This window comes from Typopeltis vanoorti, chromosome 9, assembly GCF_054136105.1.
Source record: "Typopeltis vanoorti isolate ZY-2024b chromosome 9, IOZ_Tvanoo_1.0, whole genome shotgun sequence".
Lineage (NCBI taxonomy): Eukaryota > Metazoa > Arthropoda > Arachnida > Uropygi > Thelyphonidae > Typopeltis > Typopeltis vanoorti.
In genome coordinates, this window is record NC_143557.1 from 30,203,985 (window position 1) to 30,227,273 (window position 23,289).

General features: G+C 37.4%; 1 protein-coding gene across 1 annotated transcript in view; it reads left to right on the plus strand.

Annotated features, from left to right (window-relative positions):
• vito (nucleolar protein viriato) overlaps window positions 1–23,289 on the plus strand; it is a 137,578-nt gene that overhangs the window by 42,179 nt on the left and 72,110 nt on the right. The window lies entirely within an intron of this gene.

The following is a 23,289-nucleotide window of genomic DNA, read 5'->3' on the forward strand; positions in this document are numbered from 1 at the left end:
ATTTAACTGAACTACTGTTAATCGCGCTTCACTACTCTAAAAAAAAAAACACATCAATAAGGCACTGATAATTCTCCTTGTTTACTTTTCTCAAACTAGTTAATTTCAATATAATTCTTCTCAGGGCAACATAGAATTAAGACGTAATCCTAGACTAACTGGAACTAATCAGAATTTTCCATTGAATGTCCAGTTCTTTATTTATCCGGTTACGGCATTAATTTTCCTTACAACACAACTGACTTCACTTGCAGCTAAGTATATGATTCACTATGTTCTGGCTCACTTCTAAACACTATTCTGATGAATTTCTGCCCTAGAGAACTTATAATTTTCTTCCACTTCCTTTGCTTGTATCCTACCTTCCTTTCCGCTCCGCAAAAACTTCCTCTCTTCTCTCTAATTAAAAATCTTCTATTTTTCTTCTCCTTTCAGTACGAAGGTCACGCTCTCTTCGACTCCTGCTTGTTTATTTCATGCGTCTCCATGACAACAAATGAACGCAAACATTTCGCTAATAATGCAATGCTCTACTACTACATGAGTGATTACATAACGTTAAATTTTCACAAATAAGAATAAACAGAATATTTGAGCTACTTAATCAGCTTTTTCACTACGTATAGAATTAATTATAATAATACTTTTCGTTACATCTTATATATTTTAGTTATCATAAATTCTGCACATATTATTGCTTAATAAATTAATAGTAGGTTAAGTTTAGAATAAATATTTAAATAGTAATCCTAAATTAAGGAATAATAAATAATTTTTATACAAATCATGATTAATACAAAATAAGCAAATGTTAAATGTGAATGAAAAAAATAAATTACACAACGTAGTTTCATTCACAATTTAACACCTTGTCAAAAGCTATCCAACTTGGAATCTCCACTTTTCAATCTGCTATGGATCAAGATTTCCTTATCTCACTTTTATCATTTGCTGCCTTTACCACTCTCCCTATGACAAACATGCTGCCCTTCTGATTACCTGTCATTAAAATTGACTTCATACAAACTATGTTGTTTATTATTTTAACGGTATAATAGAACACAGAAACTAAGTAAATAATTAATTTATTGACTTGATGCTGATATTTCGCTGGTATTATAACCAGCATCTTCAGAGCACAAAAACACTGTTTGTCACAATACGCGAGACTAAAACAACATGGTGTACTTAACCAAAATTGTAGCAGCAACACAAAGACTAGAGTCCTGATTTTGGCGCCCTCTATCTGAAAAAAAAAAAAAAAAAAAAAACGCTATCATATATTACTAGAGTCCTAGAAAAGTGCTAGTTTTTTCTTAATATGACTGTCCACACGTTCTGTCCACACGTTCATACAAACTAATTACCCAAATTGTGAGATTATCTTCCTAGGAGATTTTAATGGCCATAACACAAACTGGCTACCCTGCTCCATCTTCACAAATCAAGCTAGAAGGGAAGCTGTATCATTTGTCATCAGTTATGACCTAACACAAATCGTTACTGTACCAACTATAATACCAGACAATCCTCATGATTCTTCCAACACTCTGGACCTTTTCTTAACTAGCTCCCTCCAAATACACTTTGATTGTCTGCTCTCTACTTGGCAATTCTTACTACAATCTTATTCATCCTCCTTCTCTACAGTTCGTCCTCCTCCCAGCCAATCTCAGCCAAGTGTCAACTACTGGGATGGTCTCTGGAATTTTTATGCCTCTTTTCCATGTTCAAATTACTGCTTTTTCTCTCCCAATCCAAACACCTGCATTGAACTAACAACTAAAATAATCCTCACTGGAATGAGACCACCCTTCATTCTCTGCTCCAGTGCAAACCCTTGACAAGCATTCAAGGCCTGGTTCTCAAAAAAAAAAAAAAAAAAAAAAAAAAAAAAAAAAAAAAAAAAGAGCCTCTGAAGTTCATGATAAAAAAATGCAGCTTATGCTCAGTGGCTTAAATTAAAAATCCTAGCTTCTGATTCAGCTTACAGTACAGCAGCTCGAAACAAGCATAAAAAAGTTATCAATGATTCCAAAGCAGACTTCACAACAATTATATGCAATAAACTTCCTTCTTGCTCAGCCTTCAGTTGAGTCTTCTGGTCCTTTGCTAAGGCCATGCTGGATGACTTCTGCTCTTCCCTGTTCCCACTTCTCTTCCATCGTGATGGCAGCATGGTAACTTCTCCAAGGAAAATGTGGAACTCTTGGCATCAGTTTTTTCATCCAACTCTTGCCTGAACATTAGGAAAATCCTGATTAATCTTGATACTAATAAGGCTGTTGGTCCAGATAATATTCCTCCAGTTGTGTTCAAAACTTGTGCTCTAGAGCTAACACCCATCCTGTATCACCTATATAAGCTATCATATTCTATTAGCATCTATCCAACAACATGGATATCCAGCCTGTACTCAATAAGGGAGACAAAAGTTAGCCATCTAATTATTGACCCATTGTCTCACCTCAGTACTTTCAAAAGTGATGGAGAATGTTATCAACAACTAGCTTATTCATTACCCGGAGACTCAGCAGTTAATTAGCAATCACCAATATGGATTCCACCATTCTTGCTCTGCTGACCTCCTAGTTAATGTTGCCCACCTTTGAACACAAGGCATGGAAAAAGATTTGTAAAAATCCATGTTATTACTCTTAAATTTTCAAAGGCATTCAATTGTGTATAGCATTGAATTCATATCTCATTCTCTTGCCTTCCTGTCTCCCTTGCACTCTCACACCTACTTTCGTTTTTCTTGCACTAGCCAATCTCTCCAGCTTCCTAATATCTACATTCACTCTCCTCGATTCAGTCTTCATTTCCTTTGATCTCCTTTCTCAGCAGTTCTGTTTTTTCTCTCTCTGCACATCCTGTTTTCGGTTGACACACACATGGCCTTCAGACAAATCATCTACCTCCGTCATGCTGTCCAAGGTTAAATCCATGTGTATTTCTTTGACATTTTTTCCAGCCTCCAACACACTACTGGTATCCACAAATTGAATTTCGCCTATTTCTGAAGAACTATCTCCGATGCTGCTAAATCCCGAGATCGAAATACTTATGTTTCCACTGCCTCGTACTGCCTACATTTCATGCACACATACACGTTCCTGTCCCACACCTGCCACATTTTTAAACAGTGGGATGTGTATCATGTTGCATGCATAGTACAATCATCAATTATGGTACAGATTAAGTAGTCTTTAAATAATCTTGGACTGAGCCACTTGTTAAAAGTGGCTGCTGCCATGGTGATTACCATGGATACAATACTGAAACAATGAAATCTAAAATTAAAGATCACACAGCCATACAAGTAAAATAATAAATCAATTTCAATAGTGCAACAAACTTAAAAACCAGTACTTGTAACGAAATAAACACAATATTTATGCAGGGATTTCTCTTAAATATCTACTCCTGTAGCTCTACCACAGAATGTGTTATTACAAGTACTACTAATTCTTTGGATTATTTTATACTGCCTTCAGACTTACAAGAGATTTCTATATGACACATATCTGCATCTAAGGAACTAGAAGATAGTTTATACTATCTATATACTTCCTTCAAGCCAGCTTAGAATCTCTTCTTCATACCATCTACAAAAGGTACATGGCTGCCTCTTTCCTTACCAGTTGTCTATCAAGTACTCTACTCATGTCATCTGTGCTGTTTAAGACAGACTGGCCATTGTATCTTGATTAGAATTGAAGAACATCAAACCTATATTGCATTTTTGGAATCTGAAGATTGGCCTTGCTTCTCGTGCTATTTGCACTTGGCACAGAGTTCTTTGGAACTGGACAAAATTTCCTCATTCCAGCGAGTTCAACTTCATCTCTTCCTTGAAATGTGAAATGCTACAAAATCATCTAGACCTTGAACCAATCAGACTGCATGCCAAGTAATGCGAAGTGATCACTATTAATTGTTCATAATTTTTTTTCAATTTATAATCACAGTATTTGCCGGCGTATAAGACACACTTTTTTCCTTTGAAAATAGGTCTGAAAAACAGGGTGCATCTTATATGCTGATACTGAGTTTTTTATTATTTTCATTTCTGGAAATTTTCTCTGTCCCAAGTTATATGATTTCTTTATTGCTTCCTTGCAGTGTGTGTGAGAGCATTCCAGTTACATAGAGCAGTGTTTCTCAAACTTCAGACATCTGTGTTTATATGATTGATGTGGTATTAACAAAAGATCCTGCTACTATATGACAAAGACAAGCAGACAGTTGAGTTGAAATGCTAATTCTCTTCAACCAAATTCCTTATATAATATCTGAAACACATTCATTATATGTTTCTTCGTTTTAACACGTTCACTCAAACAAAACCATATGTTGCACCGGCAACATATGGTTTTGCTTGAGTCATACAGCAATTTCTGTGTGAGGGGGGGGGGACATGCGATTCATTAGTTAGTGCTGTTTTTATCCCATTTGTCTCTAAATTGCACTGTTTTTTGAGAAACATATTGCACAGCCTGCAGATGTCTCTGTACCTTATTAAGCGATACCATAGGAGTGTTTTATGATCTCAAACTTCACAGATACATTGAATTTTATTCTATGCGTTAATAGTGCATAGCAGAAACTTGCCATGGACCCCCTGAAGACATTTCACTTACCCCTGGGTACATGAAAGGTCTTTGAGAAACACTGACATAGAGCAGTGGATGCACATGCGCTGTCATCGACGATCATAGCTGTGTTCCTGTTCGTTTAAACTTTCCAATTGTTGTCGCAATTGTGAACGGTGATAAATTTCTACCATTAAATTTTCTCTAAATTTCTTGTCAAATTATGGCAGAAAAACGTCGGCATTGTTACAATATTTCATACAATCTACGTGTGATTGCGTATGCTAAAGAACATGCAAACAGGGCTGCAGAGAGGCATTTCAGACCACCCACAACTGAGAAAATGATAAGAACTTGGCGGAATCAGAAAGAGGATTTAAACAAAGCAACTCGCAGTAAACATAACCTACGAAGTGGAACTGCAAAATGGCCAGAACTTGAGGCAGAACTGAATACTTGGATTTTAGACCACAGAAAAGCTGGACTTTCAGTGTCTACAAAAATGATTATTCATCAAGCGAAAGCGATAACCACTAACAGAGGGATCGCCAACTTTACTGGATCAACATCATGGTGTTCAAGATTCATGAAGAGAAATCAGCTATGTATGCGGACTAAAACAAAAATATCACAAAAGATACCAGCTGAATATGAAGAAAAAATTATTGAATTTCATCGATTCGTCATTAACGCAAGGAAACGAGAAAATTTTGAACTTGCGCAAATAGGAAACATGGACGAGGTTCCACTGACTTTTGATGTGCCCTCAAACAAAACTAGAGTCCAAGGGCACTAAAAGTGTTACTATTAAGACTTCGGGGCACGAAAAAACTCACTTCATTGTTGTTTTATCCTGCTGTGCTGATGGGACAAATTGCCGCCACTATTGATTTTTAAAAGGAACATGCTACCCAAAGAAAAACTGCTTAAAGGAGTGTTTGTACATTTTCATGCAAAAGGCTGCATGGATGGAGGAAGAATGAAGTTATGGATAGATAAAATTTGGTCTAGGTGCCCTGGTGGACTATTGAAGAAGCTTGCCATGCTAGTATGAGATCAGTTTCATTCTCACAGAACAGACGATGTTACAAATAAACTCAAGGAATTGAAAACTCAGTTAGCTGTAATTCCAGGAGGTCTAACTAGTCAGCTTCAACCTTTAGATGTCTGTATTAATTTGTAATCTGTATTAGTCTGTAAACCATTTAAAGGATTTATGAAGGAGAAGCGGAACAGCTGGATGCAGTCTTCAGATTTTGAGGTTACATCATCAGGAAGAGGCCTAGCATTTCGCAAGTTTGTAAGTGGGTCAAAGCTTCATGGGATGCTGTGAAAACTGAGACAGTGGTTAAATCATTTAAGAAGTGTGGAATTAGTAATGCACTGGATGGTACAGAGGACAATTTGTTGTATGAGGACTCAGATTCTGATTTAGAAGAAGTTTAAAGTGTCTCTTCATTTAGCTCTGGAGATGAATTTCTGGGTTTAGACGATTAAAAGATGGGTACTCTTTCCTAGTTAGATTAGGTATTTGCTGAAAGTAGACCTACTTATTACTTTATATTTGAAATACTGTAAATTCATTATAATATTCGGTGATAAAGTTTTTTTCCTAAAAAATTGTGTACAAAAAAGGGGGTGTGTCCTATACACCGGTGCGTCTTATATGCCAGCAAATACAGTATTTAAAATTATTTTTTATCTACATAACACACTACAACTGCTCTTTTGAACTCTAATAGTGTAATATTATATACTTCAACTGCAATCAAGACATGAGCTAATATAAGCATGCTTTGATCTAAAAATTGAGACATAAGCGGAAGAATTTATTATGACTAATTAATAATGGAATCACTTATGTTAATTTAAATCTTTCTCTGTAGAATTTTCAGTTATGTTTCACAGCCATTTTCAATACAAAAATGGGATTATTTGGAGTGGTGCGAAATAGTGACCAACGCAACCGAATATACAGTTGGATGCTGCTATAGGCCATGGAGTACAGGGGGAGATATTGAATTCATGCATCAGCAACTTAGTGCAATGAGTGAAGGCTTAGTGATTATTATGGGGGATTTTAATTATGGTGATATCAATTGGAAGGAGGAAATATCACGTAGCAAAAAGGAAATGGAGTTCATACATCTGCTACGAGATAATTACTTGAAACAGCACGTAACTGAAGGGACACGTGGTGTGAGAGTGTTGGACCTGGTTATTGGTTCAGAGGTTATATGCATAAGTAAGGTGACCTCGTTACCTCCAGTTGGTGAAAGCGATCATGTGGTATTGACTTGGGAGGTTGCAAAATCTGTGGATTTTTCTATTAAGAAGGGGTATGTACGAAACTACAGGTTAGGCAATTATAACAAGCTTCGGAGTGAGCTTGCAGCCATCCCATGGCAGAACATATTGCAAGGGAAAGATGTTAGCAGTGCTTGGGATAAAATCAGTGGGTATCTGAGGAAAGCAATATCAGATTGTGTCCCCATGGTCAGGAGGTCAAACAAGGCAGGCATTAGATGGATGAGCAGTAGTATCAAGCTTGAACTACAAAAAAAGAAAATGTTATGGAGAATTTACAAGGAGAAGTGCGATCAGGACACCCATGAGCAGTACAAGGCTCAAGCTAGGAAGGTTACCAGCATAGTAAGAAAAGCTAAATCAGATTATGAGAAGACCTTAGCCAAAGAGATCAAGGGTAATCCCAAAGAGTTCTTCCGCTATGTGGCAAGTAAGAGGAAGAATGACTTCGGAAGGATAACCTTAGTGGGTGCTGATGGTATTGAGGTGACAAAATCAGATGTAATAGTCGAGTTACTGAGTGATCACTTCTCAAAAGTCTATCACCCAAGTGAGGATATCTCTATACCTATAGCAATACCTAATGTGAGAATTGAAGCTAAAGAATCAGAGGTATTAAATATATTGCGAAACTTAAATGCAAACACTGCGGTAGGCTTAGATGGAATATCAGCTCGGGTGTTGCGTGAATGTGCAAATGAATTGTCAACCCCTCTTACCTGGATATTTAATTTAAGTTTGAACTCTGGTATGGTCCCTAGGGAGTGGAAGTTAGGCAAAGTGGTTCCTTTGCATAAGGGTGGCTCTAAAACTGCAGTATTGAATTACAGACCAATCACCATCTCAGGAGTAGTGGTAAAAGTATTGGAAAAGTTGGTTAAAGACAAAATTCAAGAATGGGTGGATCAGGATATGATACTCTATAGAGGCCAACATGGTTTTGTTAAAGGTAGATCCTGCCTTAGCAATCTATTAACTATCCATAATAGAATAACATCAGAGTTGGACAAAGGAACTGGCTACACAGTGGTACTTCTGGATTTTGCTAAGGCTTTTGACAGGATACCCCATAGAACACTGTTACGCAAATTGGAGCAGATGGGAATGGATATTAAATTGGTGATATGGATAGGAGAATGGCTCAGGGAGAGATACCATAAGGTGGTGTATGGAGGAGCCGAGTCCAGAATGAGGCAGGTGACCAGTGGTGTGCCTCAGGGCTCTGTACTTGGGCCAATGTTGTTTAATTTGTATATAAATGATATAGGAAACGGCTTAAAGGGAGATATTCAGTTGTTTGCTGATGATGCAAAGTTGTGTAGTGCAATAAAAAATCAAGCTGATGTTGAAAGTTTGCAGGAGGATTTAAATAAGCTGGTAAAATGGGCAAAAGAAAATGGATGTCAGTTCAATGTGGAAAAGTGTAAAGTCTTGCATTTTGGGATTAAAAGATTACCAGCTGTGTACTACATAGATGGAAAGGTACTCCAAGAGATTGATGAGGCTAGGGACTTAGGGGTATTGGTAGATAAGGAGATGAAGTTCAGAGGACACATTGCTAAGGTGTCCAAGATTGCACATAGGATTACTTGGTTGTTGAGGAACACACTGACATCCAGAGATAAAGAGGTTATTATTCCCCTTTATAAAGCATTGATACTTCCACATTTGGATTACTGTGCTCAGGTCTGGTCACCTGGATTCCTTGGAGATGAGGAGGCTGTGGAGAGGGTTCAGAGAAGAGTGACCAAGTTGGTGAGTGATATAAAAAATGCTCCCTACATTGATAGATTGAGAGCTTGTGGATTGCAGAGATTGGCTGATAGGCGAAGAAGAGGGGATATGATAGAAACATTCAAATTACTAAAAGGTTTTTATAGGATTGATGCAGGGGAAATGTTTCAGCTGTGTGATAGTGATGGAAGAACAAGAGGTCATCTCTGGAAATTAAAGAAGAGAGTGGTTAACAAAGGTGTCAGAACAAGGTTTTTTGCCTGGAGGGTGGTGAATGAGTGGAATTCATTGCCTGACTTTGTTGTGAGCTCTTCATCTGTAAATGAATTCAAGAAGAGATACATATATTGTTTTGCTAGTTTGGGTCTCCCGCGATGAGTCTACTGACTCCATGGAGATACCCGTAATAATAATAATAATAATAATTACAGGAAAACAGTTACAAAAAAAGAGAACATCAATTCATTTGAAAGATCACGATATTATAGGCACTATTGGCTGAAGGATAATAGCTCCATCTGCATTAATAGCTATCCAGAAATAATTGTGATAAAATAAATTAGTTAATATTAATAACATTTTTAAATTTAAAGCATTTAATATAATTAATTAAATTAAATTAAAATTAAATTCAGTTTTAAAGAAAAAATCATCTAATTAAATATAAATTATATAATCAATTTCAGTTATGGTAATATAGGCCAGAATGAAGAGACAGCATCTGGAACCAAAGAGAGAATTTCTTGAGGTTTTGAGGGACATTTATCTTACAGAAGATATTTTTCAGGAGTATGTAACAGATGATGAAAGTGATCACTTGGGTAGTAGCCAGCCATATCAGGACTTTTGTGAGAATGGGTTATATGTGAAACTATAAGGCAGGTGACTATGACAAACTGAGGAAGTGGTGTGCAGCAATAGCATGGAATGGGAATTGGATGGGAAAGGAATCAGTGTTGCTTGTTCTCTACTCAGTAACTTTCTGGTAGAGGCAATGATTGAGTTTATTCCAAAGGTCAGGAGATTAAATGTGGTAGACATAAAATGGATAACTGAAGTGGTAAAGTATGCAATCTCAAAGAAAAAGGCACTGTGGAAGTAGCACAAGATGAGTGGCAATAATCAGTTGTATGAGAAGTACAAAGAGCAAGCAAAGAAGGTAACTTTTGCAGTAAACTTAACAAAAGTGCAGTATGAGCAGCAGTTAACAAATGATGTGAAGTTTTGAGGGAGTTTTTTTTCACTTGATGGCCAGCAGCAAAGGAAGAATGATTATGGGCAGATGATGTTAGTGATAATGATAAACATTGAGAAGGATATAGTTTTAAGGATATTTTTTTAACATAATGCAGAACTTGTGAGCAGTGGGAATGAGGTAGAAACCACTGGTGAGTGAGCAGGAAATATATGCGGAATTTTTTTTATGGAGAGTGCATCTATGAGAGGTTGGTCAACCTATAGTATCTTAGTATCGTGGATGGGTGATGAAGAACTTATTCAAATTTGATTTAAAAAGCTGTGGGTTGTATTCCTTGGGAAACATGTAATTGAAGACTGTTCTAGAAAGAGCAGTGGAAGGGGATAAACAAAGAAAAGGAGAAATTTGTGCTATGTGCTTGAATTTGAACTGTGAGGGCATGTTGATTAGCTACTGCATGCATTTCGACAGATTTGCAAGAGGATGAGGGAATTATTGATGACAGTTCTGATGAACAGTGGCCATAGAAGTGTTTATAGCAGAAGCAGACTGTGGAGGCTGCATGCTTGTTGAAAACTGAGTGGAGTGTATTAGTGAGAAAGAGGTTGTCAATCAATCTAACTGCTTTTTTCTGTATAGAATCCATTATTTTCATGGAGCTCTCAGCCAGAAAGCTGGCTACCCAATTGCAGAAGGTAGGATACAGACTCGAATGATGGGAGTTTTCCTAATAGGCATTTAAGATTTGCCAAACTTTTCCATGTTGTTTGTCCAGAGATGGATGATGTAGGTCAGTAGATCCACTGTTGAGCAACAGTGACAAAATCCATACTGTCGGTCATTTATTAGATGAGTCTTCAAGGTGGTGTAGGACTTAGCCATTAATTGTTCTTTCATTATTTTAAAAAGAACTGAGGTGAGAGAAATTGGATGGTAGCTGGAAGGTAGGATTTGTCACCCTTCTTAGGAATAGGTTGTATATAGGTTAGTTTCCAGACTGCAAGAAAGTGTGAAAGTCAGTTCTGAGGCACAGACCTTTAGAAAAAATAATGTTCTCGGACAGGATCAAACCAAGGACTTATTAAGTGCAAAGCTAATGTGATAACCACTACATCACAAGAACATTTCTACCATCATCATCAAATTCTTGACATGTACCCTCAATGGTGTTACAGGATATTATGATAGTACTACATGAAAAATTTACATCATTGCTAACTTCCTACCAACAATTTTCCTCCAAGTCAATCTGTTATCTGTCAATACTCCAACATTATCAGATCTTATGTTTCTCTCTTCTAAGGCACTTTTTACTGTACCAATCCACCTATATCCTGGTCTTTGTCTGAGCTCTTTTCCCGCCAACCTGGCAGAGAACACTTGTTTTGCTAATCTTTCCCTCTCCCATTCAGTTTAAGTGATATACCTGAGATTATCTCTGCTAACACATTCTTGGATGCTAACAATGTCAAGTTTCTAATATCCTTGTTTTTAATATTGCCATTAATGCCATCTGCTCATGCCCCTAATCTTTCTCAGGAATCTCATATCTGTGGTCTCTAGTCTTTGGTCAAGTTTTTTATTTTTAACACAGCTATCAGATCCATAAGTTAAAACTGGTTTGAACACTGTCTTGTATACATCTGCTTTAGTGTTTTGACTAATTTCTCTCTTATTGCATATAAATTTATTCAGCTGACTTCCTAACATGCCAGCTTTGTTGATTCTATATCTATTTCCATATTTAATTTACCATCTTCACTAAAAATCGTGCCCAAGTAGCTGAAATGTTTTACTTGTTCTATAGGTTCTCCATTCATGATGCAGTGGATATTTTCAATGATTCTGCCTTTTTTCATTGTCTTTGTCTTGTTATTGCTGATTTTCATACCAAATTTATTACAACAGTTATTCAGTTTAGTCAGGGAATCTTGCAGACGTGTACTGGATTTATTTAAAAGTATAACATCATCTGCATAAAGTAAAGAGCTGACATTAACATCTCCAATTTTGATATCTGGTTTAATACCACTTTTCTTCATAACGTGTTCCATATAGATAATAACTTAGGGGATAATGTATATCCTTGTATGACACCAGATTTAACATTAAACCATCTTCCTGTACTTCCTTCCATTCTAACTGCTGACTTACTACTCAAATAAAAACTAAGTATTGCTTGATATAATGCCCCATTGACACAATACAAGTGTAGTTTTTTTTTTAATAGCTTCTCCCTTGGCACCTTGTCTTATGCTTTTTCCAGATCTACAAAACTTAAATACAGATCTTTGTTATATTCCCTTGACGTCTCAACTATTTGTTGTAAAATGAAAATCTGTTCCTTACAGTCTCTATTTGGCCTGATTCCAGCTTGTTCTTCACCAAGCTTCTTTTTCACAATCCTTCTCAACCGTTTCTCAAGTATACTTGCATAAATTTTACCAAGAACACTCAGTAGGAAAATACCTCTGTAATTCTCACATTCAGTTTTATTTCCTTTTTTATATATTTATTTCCCTTCTGAACTATGCAGTGAAGCCACTGCAAGACTTTTATATCTCATGCTTGAGCATTTCTGGTCGAATATCATCTACTCCTGCTGCCATTTCAGGCTTTTAATGGCTTTTTCTACTTCAAATATGGATATGTATTCCTAATTGCACCTAGCCAGTGTTTTTTACCACTGTGCTGTCACTGATTGTTTCATTTAGCAATTTTTCAAAATAATTACTCCATACATCAAGGATATCTTTTTCCCCAGTTTTCATGTCACCTTTATCATCTCTAATTCTTTTTACAGCACTCTTTCCTCCATTTCTGAGCTTTTTCAACCACCTCCAGAATATCTTGCCCCTTTTTGATATTTATTTTCTATGTTCTTGCCAAAGTCTTTCTATGACTTTTATTTAGCTAGTTTTACAGTTGTTTAGCTTTCTTACATTTGTCTCTGTATTCTCTGATTCTGGAGTTATGATTTTTCTATACTTGCAGACAACCTCACCAGCCTCTCTGGCTGAATCAATCGATGTTTTCTTCACAGCTTGCCACTGAATCTATATCCAAGGTTTACTTCCTTTTCTCAAACTCGTTCATTTTTTCTTCAATAACGTTTGTGTATTTTATTCTACACTTCACATCCGAGAGCTGCTCAACTTTCATTAGCTTTAAAACTTTCTTATGTGTTATTCTTTTCAATATGAAATTCAATTTTATCCCGCTCAAGAATTAATGGTGATCACTTCTAATTTCAAATCCTCTGTACTCTGGTGTCTGGCAACTTTTCCTCACTATCAAAAATAACATAGTCAATGAGACTTTAATTATTCCTTTCCTCTTCTCTCCATGTGAATTTGTGCACACATTTATGCTGGAACATGGTGTTAATAATAACCAGTCCATATCCTGAGCACAAATCCAACCAGTATTTGCCATTATTATTAGCTTTTCTATTTTCTCAAAATTTTTTCAAACCATTTCTTTATGTCTGACAATCATTTCCTACTCTGCTATTTAGATCCCCAACAAGATCCAACTTTTATTTTTTCATTGTGTCAGTTGCTTTCTCTTAAGGCCCAAAAAATTCTTCCACTTCTACTTTAGTAGAACCTTCTGTGGGAAGGTTCTACTAAAGTAGAAGTAGCACAAATAAGCCTCGTTGTCCAGTTCTGCATTTTGATATTTGCCCACATCACTTTGCTTGATATTGCTTGCCATTCAAGTGATTAGCCACGTATTTGGTGAATACTATAGCTACTCCTTATTTTCCCTGATTGTTATTGCCTGAATATAACATCTTGTATTTATTGCTTAGAAAGATCTCACCAGTTTTTGTCTTTTTTCAGTCACCCTTTTTATGCCAATCTGGTACTTATCCAATTCCTGAGCCAGCTCCATTTCTTTGCCATTCAGGCTTCTTATGTTGATAGTACTTATCATTGTTCATCAGTGTTGTTATTACCAAACATTTCTATTCAACGAACAAATGCAATGTGGGTTTGCTGTGGTTCGCTTAGTTTCAACTGCTTTGCAGTTGTGATGCTTCATCTCTATTGGAGTACCATCATAATTAGTTCTATGGGTTTGAACTGTCAGGATTTGAATAGACTCTCTGAATGGGTGTGTGTGTTTGTGTGTGTGTGTGTGTGTGGATGTCAGCTTAATGTAGCAAGGCGTAAGGTTTTAAAATTTGAGAAGCACAGGTGGGACGCAGAGTTAGTGTCATATTTTAGAAGTAGAGGAGACGAAAGATCTGGTAGTGAATTGAGTAATCTTGATGTCACAAGGAAATGGGACTTGATTATATATTACAGTGTGTCTTAGAAAATGTTCCAGGAGTTAATTTACTTTTAACTTACCTTTAGCAGCTTTAACTTACCTTTTGAACATCAGTCTTATAGCCTAAATTCCAAAGGCAAAGAGTGAAATTGTTCTGCTTCATAAGGGGGTGTGATAAGACTGAGGCTTTAAATTATAGTCTGATCTGCTTGTTTGGAGTTGTTGTCAAGGTGTTGGAGAAGCTAGTGAGGACAAGGACAGCAGCAGAATTTTCTTCAATGGACAGTATAGGTTTGTTGAAGGAAGATTGTGTTTCAGTAATCTATTTACTTATTATAACAAAGTGACAAATGCATTGGACAAGTGAGATGCATATACAGTAGTACATTTAGATTTTGCAAAGACTTTTGATAAATTGCCATTTGTGGCAATTTATTTTTCATAGAATGTCTGGAGTCAGGGGTAGAATAAGAGGCTATCCCTGGAAGCTGTATAAGGAGTTGAGGGGTAGATTTTTTTACATGGAGAGTGGAGGGTGATTGGAATGCCTTGCTGAGAGTTTGGTGAATGCATTTAAGTCAAGGTATGGTGAGCTGTGTGTGTGTGTGTGGGGGGGTACCTGCACCAAATATAACAACATTCCATCATGGCAGGTTTGCACTCCATCTTCAACCTCACACTATGCCAACTAAGGAAGTCTCACACTCCATCATCCATGTACATGTAATTATGTCATACACAGAGAGTACAACACTGATTTCCATCCATAGAACACACAGTGTTCTACTCTGTGTATTACATGTAGTTATGTAACACACACAGAGTAGAATACTCTGATTTCCTTCCATGTATTCTGATTGTTCAAGATCTGAGACTTCTGTTGGTTGTGCTGCTGTATTTTTTGACTTTATCATATCCAACTCAGACATCCACCCTCTGTACCCTTTGATGCTCTGGTGCTCTATGCTCCTACAGATAGAAAAAGAGGCAAACCCTGAACTCCATATTGGAAATACATCAGCATTCTCCTGTTTCCCCCAACTGTCTGCATCAGAGATCCATCAGTTAGCATATGATAGAGAAACCTGGTTTCCTTCACGTCAATAACAACCTCCAAGTCCTATCTTAGAGGTTGTTATGACGACTACTTATTTGTTTTGATTGGTTTCCCTATTTATAATTGTAAAATTATAAATAAATGATGATGGTGTTCTTGGCCATTGGGATGAAGGTCTGCTGATGTAAGCCTCCCAAATTTGGGGCAGTCTCATACAACCAAATTTGTTGAGGTTTGGAGAGTTTCTTAGGGCTGAGGCTGATTCCATAAATAGTCTTTCGAATTTGTATTTGCTACAGTGTGTTACTGTAGCTTTCTTCCACCGTATTCTGTGGCATGTATCCAGAGCATGGTCTGCGAGACCAGAATGGCTGTACTTGTGAAAACGGATGTAGTCCTTGTGTTCCGAAATTCTGATATTCGCTGTCCTGCCTGTTTGGCCAGAGTAAGACAATTTACATCTGCAAGGGACCTGGTATACACCAGGTAGGTTTAGGGGAAGTGGTTGGTCTTTAGTGGAGCAGATAAGGGATGCCAATTTTCTGTATGGTCTGTAACAGGAGGTCGTCATGTTTTTTTAGGATTCTGGTAATTTTTTCCGAGGTGCCTCAGATGTAGGGAATAGTGATGGATTTAGAGTAATCCTTGTTGTGGAGGGGGGGTTGTGGTTTGTAGGTTTCAGTATTTTTTGGATTATTTTTGGGGGGTAGCCATTGGCTGAGAAAGTGTTGAGGATGTGATTTAGTTCAGTGTTTAGGGCCATGTCGTTAGAACAGATTAGTTTAGCACTGTTGTATAGTGTTTTTACCACTCCATATTGTTGTGAGGGCGGGGGGTTTGTTGGTGAATGTACCTGCCTGTATGGGTGGGTTTTCTATAAACTGAAGAAAACCAAGGTTCCATCAGGCTGGTGGGTGACTAGTGTGTCTAGGAAAGGGAGGCTGTTGTTTTCCTCTTTTTCCAGGGTGAACTTGATTCTGGGGTGTTGGTTGTTTAAGTGTGTTAAAAAAGGAGAGGAGTGTATCATAGCCATGTGGCCAAATAGCGAACACATCATCAACATAGTGAAGCCATATGGTTGGTTTTTGTGGGGAAGAGGTTAAGGCTTTTTCTTCAGAGGTCTCCATAAAGAAATTGGCCAATGGTGGGGAGAGTGGTGAATCCATGGCTGTCCCCTCTATTTGTTTGTAGAATTTTCCTTGCCAAACGAAATAGCCTGAGTTCATTGTGAACTGAAATAGGACTGAGATATTGGGAGAAAATTTAGCTTGGATTAGCTCTTAAGTTTCCTTGAGTGGGACATTTGTCATTATGTCAATATGTTGGAGTGTTAAGGTTTTCTATGCTGGCTTTGAAGTGGGCAGAGATTTTATATGATGGTGTGTTGCCAGTATAGTGTGTGTGAGAGCGTTGGCCAAATGTTTAGCTAATTTGTATGTGGGGGAATCAATGCCATCCACTATGGGACATAATGGCACATTTTCTTTATGTATTTTTGGGAGTCCGTAAATATGGGGGGGGGGTGTATAGATTGGTAACTTCTACACGCCAAGAAGTGACTTTTGAGAAAGTCTGTGAAGGTTTCTGATTTGTGAGTTGGTGGGATTGTATTCGATAGGGAGGTAAGTAGCCCAATCTAATAGAAGAGCATTAAGCTTACCTGTGTAGTCCTTTTGGTTAAGTACTACAGTTGCATTTCCCTTATCTGCTTTGGTAATAACTATTTCTTTATTATTCCTCATTTCCTGCAGAGCTTTATATTCCTTGTTGGATATATTGGTTTTTGGTGGTCTTGCTTTGGAGAGGACACAAGCTACATCCGGTCTTACACTGTTGGCAATTTGATTTGGAAGGTGGCGGATTCCTCGTTCGATCTGGATCATAATATCCTCACTAGGTATTTTTCTGGGAGCAATGACGAAGTTGTGGCCCCGTGAAAGCACATTGAGTGCTTCAGGGTGACTGAAGAAAGGTTGATTACGATGTTGGTAGGAAGTTTTTGATTGACGGTCGAGTTCTTTTTTAATTTTTTGAATTTTTTTTTGCAGTGGTACATGAGACGTCATGTAAAATTGACCAAAGCTCGTCATTTAAAGTGCATGAAAGCTCTTCTTCAAAAGTACAAATAGGTTTGTTAATGTCCGCTAAGAGAAACCACGTAGTGGCGATTTGTTCCCGAAGCAAAGCGTAGCTGACGTGGTTATATATACAGACAGCTTTTTGTGAAACAAAACAGTGCTTGAATTTTACACAATTCGGGATTACCTGATTATCCCGGCAGCTTTTTGGGAAAGTTAGACGATTTAATTGTCTAGACAACTTCATTTTAACGTATTGCCAGGCCTTCCGTGCAATTGCATCTCTGTGGATGATGGTAATTCTCGTAGACAGGTTTATACGTTGGTTATGCATTACTAAATCACTTAAGGAATTGACAACGTAGATACAAATATAAATTAAATTATACTTCAATAAATATTTCCGATATTTCGGCATCATCTCGTTGCCATCTTCAAAAGGAACTTATTTAAAAAAGGCACGTGCATGTAGACACTACAACACAGTAACTGAGAATGAAGTGATGAAGCTATTGTTCTCCTAAAGGTCCTGATGGTACCCTCTAGCAGGCTAAGTAGGTGTTCATGCTGTTCAAGAACACCTACTTAGCCTGCTGGAGGGCACCATCAGGACCCTTTAGGAGAACAATAGCTTCATTCTCAGTTACTGTGTTGTAGTGTCTATGTGCACGTGCCTTTTTTTTATAAGTTCCTTTTGAAGATGGCAGCAAGATGTTGCTGAAATATTGGAAATATTTATTCAAGTATAATTTAATTTATATTCGTATCTACGTTGTCAATTCCTTAAGTGATTTAGTAATGCATAACCAACGTATAAGCCTGTCTATGAGGATGATGATTCATGATCATATCCAATTGGATCCCGCTTGCTTGCGGTAATTGTACAATACAGTTGTACAATGCAATTCAGCCCAAACTCGTGCATGTAGAAGATTACTGCTACCAAAAGTGTATGATTCATTCAGTTATTTATAGGCCATCTCCTCTCTGTTCACATCCCATGCTTTGTGACGTTTTGCAACTGTTGTTTAAAATGAAGACCTTAATTTTGATGTTCAGTTGTTTTAGTTTACCAGCCACATGAAATTGAGGGAAATGAGACTTCACATGCAGCTGCCAGATCAGCTGATACTTTTTCTACATACTGTTTACATAATACAGACAATTAAGTTCAAAGCTAATTACTAAATGGCAGTCATCATGGAAAGAAGCACTAACAAACAAATTACATTGAAAATTATGGAGACAACTACCGTGTTTGAATGAAAACTTTAGTTTAATATAACTAAAATTTACAATTCGACGTTTCGACCTTTATGTCAAGGTCATCTTCTGGAGCATACAACTATACACAGAAAACAAGCTACACTACAATCAAACTGGTTTGTTAAAGATACTGACCAACCGCTACAACAATTGTTGGCCTGACCTCCGGTGAAAAAAAAAAAAAATTTATACATCAACGCTAGAGTCCTACTATTATTAGTGTTATCTGTTGGTTGTAGAAATACATTGGGCGTAACAACAAGTAACTATCTATATACATATAATAACAACATGTTATACCCGTGCATTCCAGCCAGTTGGTATGGAATGGCTTCTAATAATAGTTGTAGATTGGCTAGAGTCCTGACTTATGCTGGATCTTATATATTAGGTAGGCTGAATGTGTGCCATCCAGATCCTTGGAATTTTCATGCCTTCTTTGTTGTTGATATTCGGATGGTTTATCAAGATTTCGCAGGCTTCCTTGAATTTCCTTTCATATCAGGTTTTTGTGTGGTTTAAAGAGCGGGTGCTTTTCCAGTTGATTTGGTGTAAGGTGTTGAGCGCATGGTCTGAGAGGCCTGCTTCACCATAATGGTTATATTTAATGTGTCTAATGTGTTCTTTCTGGCGTATAGGGATTATCCGTCCTGTTTCACCAATGTACGGTAAGTTACAGGTGCAGCAGATGCTATAGACTCCAGGATGTGCTAATGGGAGGAGCGGATCCTTAGAGGAGTTGAATATGGTTTTAAGTTTAGTGGGTGGTTTAAAGGTGGCATTGAGGTTATAATAGTGTAGGATTCTATTGATTTTTTCTGATAACCCTTTAATGTATGGGATGGCCATGGTTTTACTGTAATCTAGATTCGTTTTTGTTGTTGTTTTATGGAGTATTTTTACCATCGAAACTATGGAGACAATTTACCATCGAAATCGAAAATCAAAATTCGCTTCCGTTCCTAGACACACTAGTCACACGTCTTCCTTCAGGCAGTCTTTCCTTCACAGTCTACCGAAAACCAACACACACTGGCCAATACATACATGCGAATTCATGCCACCACCCATCACAAAAATATGGAATCATTAACACCCTTTAAAACAGAGTTACAACAATTTGCTCTAACCAGCAAGCCCTGAAACAAGAACTAAAAATCATCAGCGACACATTCATAAATAATGACTATAACAAAAATACTATTAATAAAATACTCCATAAAACAACAGCAAAAATGAATCTAGATTACAGTAAAAAAAATAGCCATCCCATACATTAAAGGGTTATCAGAAAAAAATCAATAGAATCCTACAACATTATAACCTCAATGCCACCTTTAAACCACCCACCAAACTTAAAACCATATTCAACTCCTCTAAGGATCCGCTCCTCTCATTAGCACATCCTGGAGTCTATAGCATCCGCTGGACCTGTAACTTACCGTACATTGGTGAAACAGGACGGACAATCCCTATACGCCAGAAAGAACACACTAGACACATTAAGTATAACCATTATGGTGAAGCAGGCCTCTCAGACCACGTGCTCAACACCTTACACCAAATCAACTGGAAAAGCACCTGCTCTTTACACCACACAAAAACCTGGTATGAAAGGAAATTCAAGGAAGCCTGCGAAATCTTGATAAACCATCCAAATATCAACAACAAAGAAGGCATGAAAATTCCAAGGATCTGGATGGCACACATTCAGCCTACCTAATATATAAGATCCAGCATAAGTCAGGACTCTAGCCAATCTACAACTATTATTAGAAGCCATTCCATACCAACTGGCTGGAATGTACAGGTATAACATGTTGTTATTATATGTATATAGATAGTTACTTGTTGTTACGCCCAATGTATTTCTACAACCAACAGATAACACTAATAATAGGACTCTAGCGTTGATGTATGAAATTTTATTTATTTATTTATTTGTATATATATATATATATATATATATATATACAGGGTGTTCGGGATAAATTTGACAGTTTCGTAAGGAAAAAGAAAATCTTCTTTATATCTATTAAATTTAATGAATTGACAAAAAAACATTACAGGCAGAGTTAATTACAATACTATCAACAAGATTTACTCAAAATAACCACCATTAGCATCGATCACAGCTTCAATTCTGCTTCGGAACCTCGAACAAGCTGATGCTACAGTCTCCCTAGGAAGGGCCGCAAAAACTGTTTTAATTTTATCCATTAACTGGGCTTTTGTATTACTGGAAGTGCGATTGGTGTCTTTTTCAACTGCGCCCCATACAAAATAATCCATGGGGTTAAGGTCTGGGGAGTTTGGAGGCCAAACATTTGGACTGGTGAAGTCGTAGAAATTTTCAGACAACCATTTTTGACTTTTCCCAGAGGTGTGGCAAGGGGCCGAATCCTGCTGCCATACATACGGCCTACCATTGGCTACCCTTGTTATCCAGGGCTTGACTACAGTTAGCAACTCCACGAACAAAGCCCGAATTCCAATACCAGGGTTCTTCAACACCTGTTCCTGCAGATTTGCGAGGAATTCTGCTGTACGAACGCAATCAGATCGTCTGCTAGGGATCTTTCTTCTTGCTACATCCTCGTAGTCACCATTGCAAGTCTCTAGTTCATGCCTGATTGTTTTTACTGTATTCAGGGAGCATTGGACAGCAGTCGTAATATCCTTATTTTGATGGCGGGCACGAATCATCATGATACAAGTTATTCTCTTCCATGATTCAGGTGGGTTCCAGCTATCCATCCTTTCTGACATCTTGTATATGAATGAAGAAGGGTCCAAACTTTTAAATGAAGAGAAGTGTGTGTTAATACATGTAACTTACGGAAAAATATAATTAATTATAAATATGTCAAATTTATCCCGAACACCCTGTATATATATATATATTTTTTTTTTTTTCTTTTTTTCACCAGAGGTCAGGCTAACAATTGTTGTAGCGGTTGGTCAGTATCTTTAACAAACCAGTTTGATTGTAGTGTAGCTTGTTTTCTGTGTATAGTTGTATGCTCCAGAAGATGACCTTGACATAAAGGTCGAAACGTCGAATTGTAGATTTTAGTTATATTAAACTAAAGTTTTCATTCAAACACGGTAGTTGTCTCTATAATTTTCAAAAATGCATTCAGATCACCGTGCAAGCCTAAAAGAAAGGAAAAAAATTACATTGAAATTAAGCTTTGGCAGTCTAGTCAATGTAGAAACAAAAGAGTGGAAGTTGTCCTTTCTAGGCTCCTCATTAGTCCTAATCATCATATAAATTTCTTATTGATTGAGGGCTGATGTCCCATCTGTGTGCAAACAGTGCAACATTGATTTCACCCTTTGTTACGTTTTGGTGTAGTGCCAGCACTTCACTCAAGAAAGGAATGAATTTTTTACTACTTGGGCTGACCTGGTCTGGTTGGCTGAGTAGTTAACGTGTCTGCTCTCCAGCCAAGAGACTGCGGGTTCATATCCTGCCATGGGCATAGATGTTTGTGATTGTCCTACAAACTCTGTGTGGAAAGGGAATCTGCAACCCTACCACTTATTCTAGCAGAAGACTTCACTCCCAAAACCCTGTGAGGTACGGGAGTATACAGCATCTACAGATGTCAAATGTGTAGATCAGGCAGAACTTTACAGATTCAGACAAAGTGCAGTTTAACTTTTTAAATAGAATTCATTTATACAAACACATTTGATTATAAATTCTATTTATATATAGATACAGCTTTGCTTAATTTTTAAAATTTACTTTTTGTGCATAACGTGATTTCCTAATTTGCCTCTTTATTACTATTTATTGTTACCTTGAGTACTGCCATAAAGTTTAATTTGGTGCAGTGATTTTCAAACTGTGGCATGTCCCCATAAAGAGATCCCAGGGAGGAGAAGAATATTGGTTAGAAGCACAACTCCTGTACTTGCTTGATATTGTATTCATTTATTTCACTATAACATATCATTAAAAACTTTGCAGCCAGTTGTCAATAATAATAATAATTATTATTATTATCCCAAGACCTTATGGAGTCAAATACTCATCTGGGAGGTCCTTTTATCACACACATAGCTCATCATACCATGCCTTGAACACATTCAAACTCCTTGCAGACACCATACTCTCAGGCAAGACATTCCAATAATTTACAACTCTGCATGAAAAACCCTGTCTCTCACACCCTCTTTATACAGTTTCCAGGGATGACCTCTGGTTCTCCCCTGATCTCCCACTATTCTCTGTAGAACTTCTCAACCATTGATCTTATAACAACCCCTTACCAACTTGTAGGTCTCTATCATATCTCCCCTCTTCCTCCTGTCCACCAGACTCTGCAAATTACATCTTCTCAATCTTTCCTCATACTCGACATTCCAGAGGTCAGAAACGACTTTAGTCCATTGCCTTTGGACCCTTTCCAACATCTCTTCATCCTTCTGAAAACTAGGTGACCAAATCTGGGCACAATAGTCCATGTGTGGCCTAATCAAAGTTATACAATGGAACAAGAATCTCCCTACTTCTACACGTCAGTGTCCTCCGCATCATTCCCAGAAGCCTTTGTGTTGTCTTCACAATTTTGGCTATGTGTCCCTTAAATTTCAGATCCTTATCCACTATCACCCCGAGATCTCTTCTTCCACCTCCAACAATATATCCTCACCAAGCATAAATTCTGCATCCCATCTTTGTTTTCTAAATTTTAAAACCTTACAATTTGCAACATTGAACTCACATCTCCATTTCTGTGCCCAATCACTCAATTTATTCAAGTC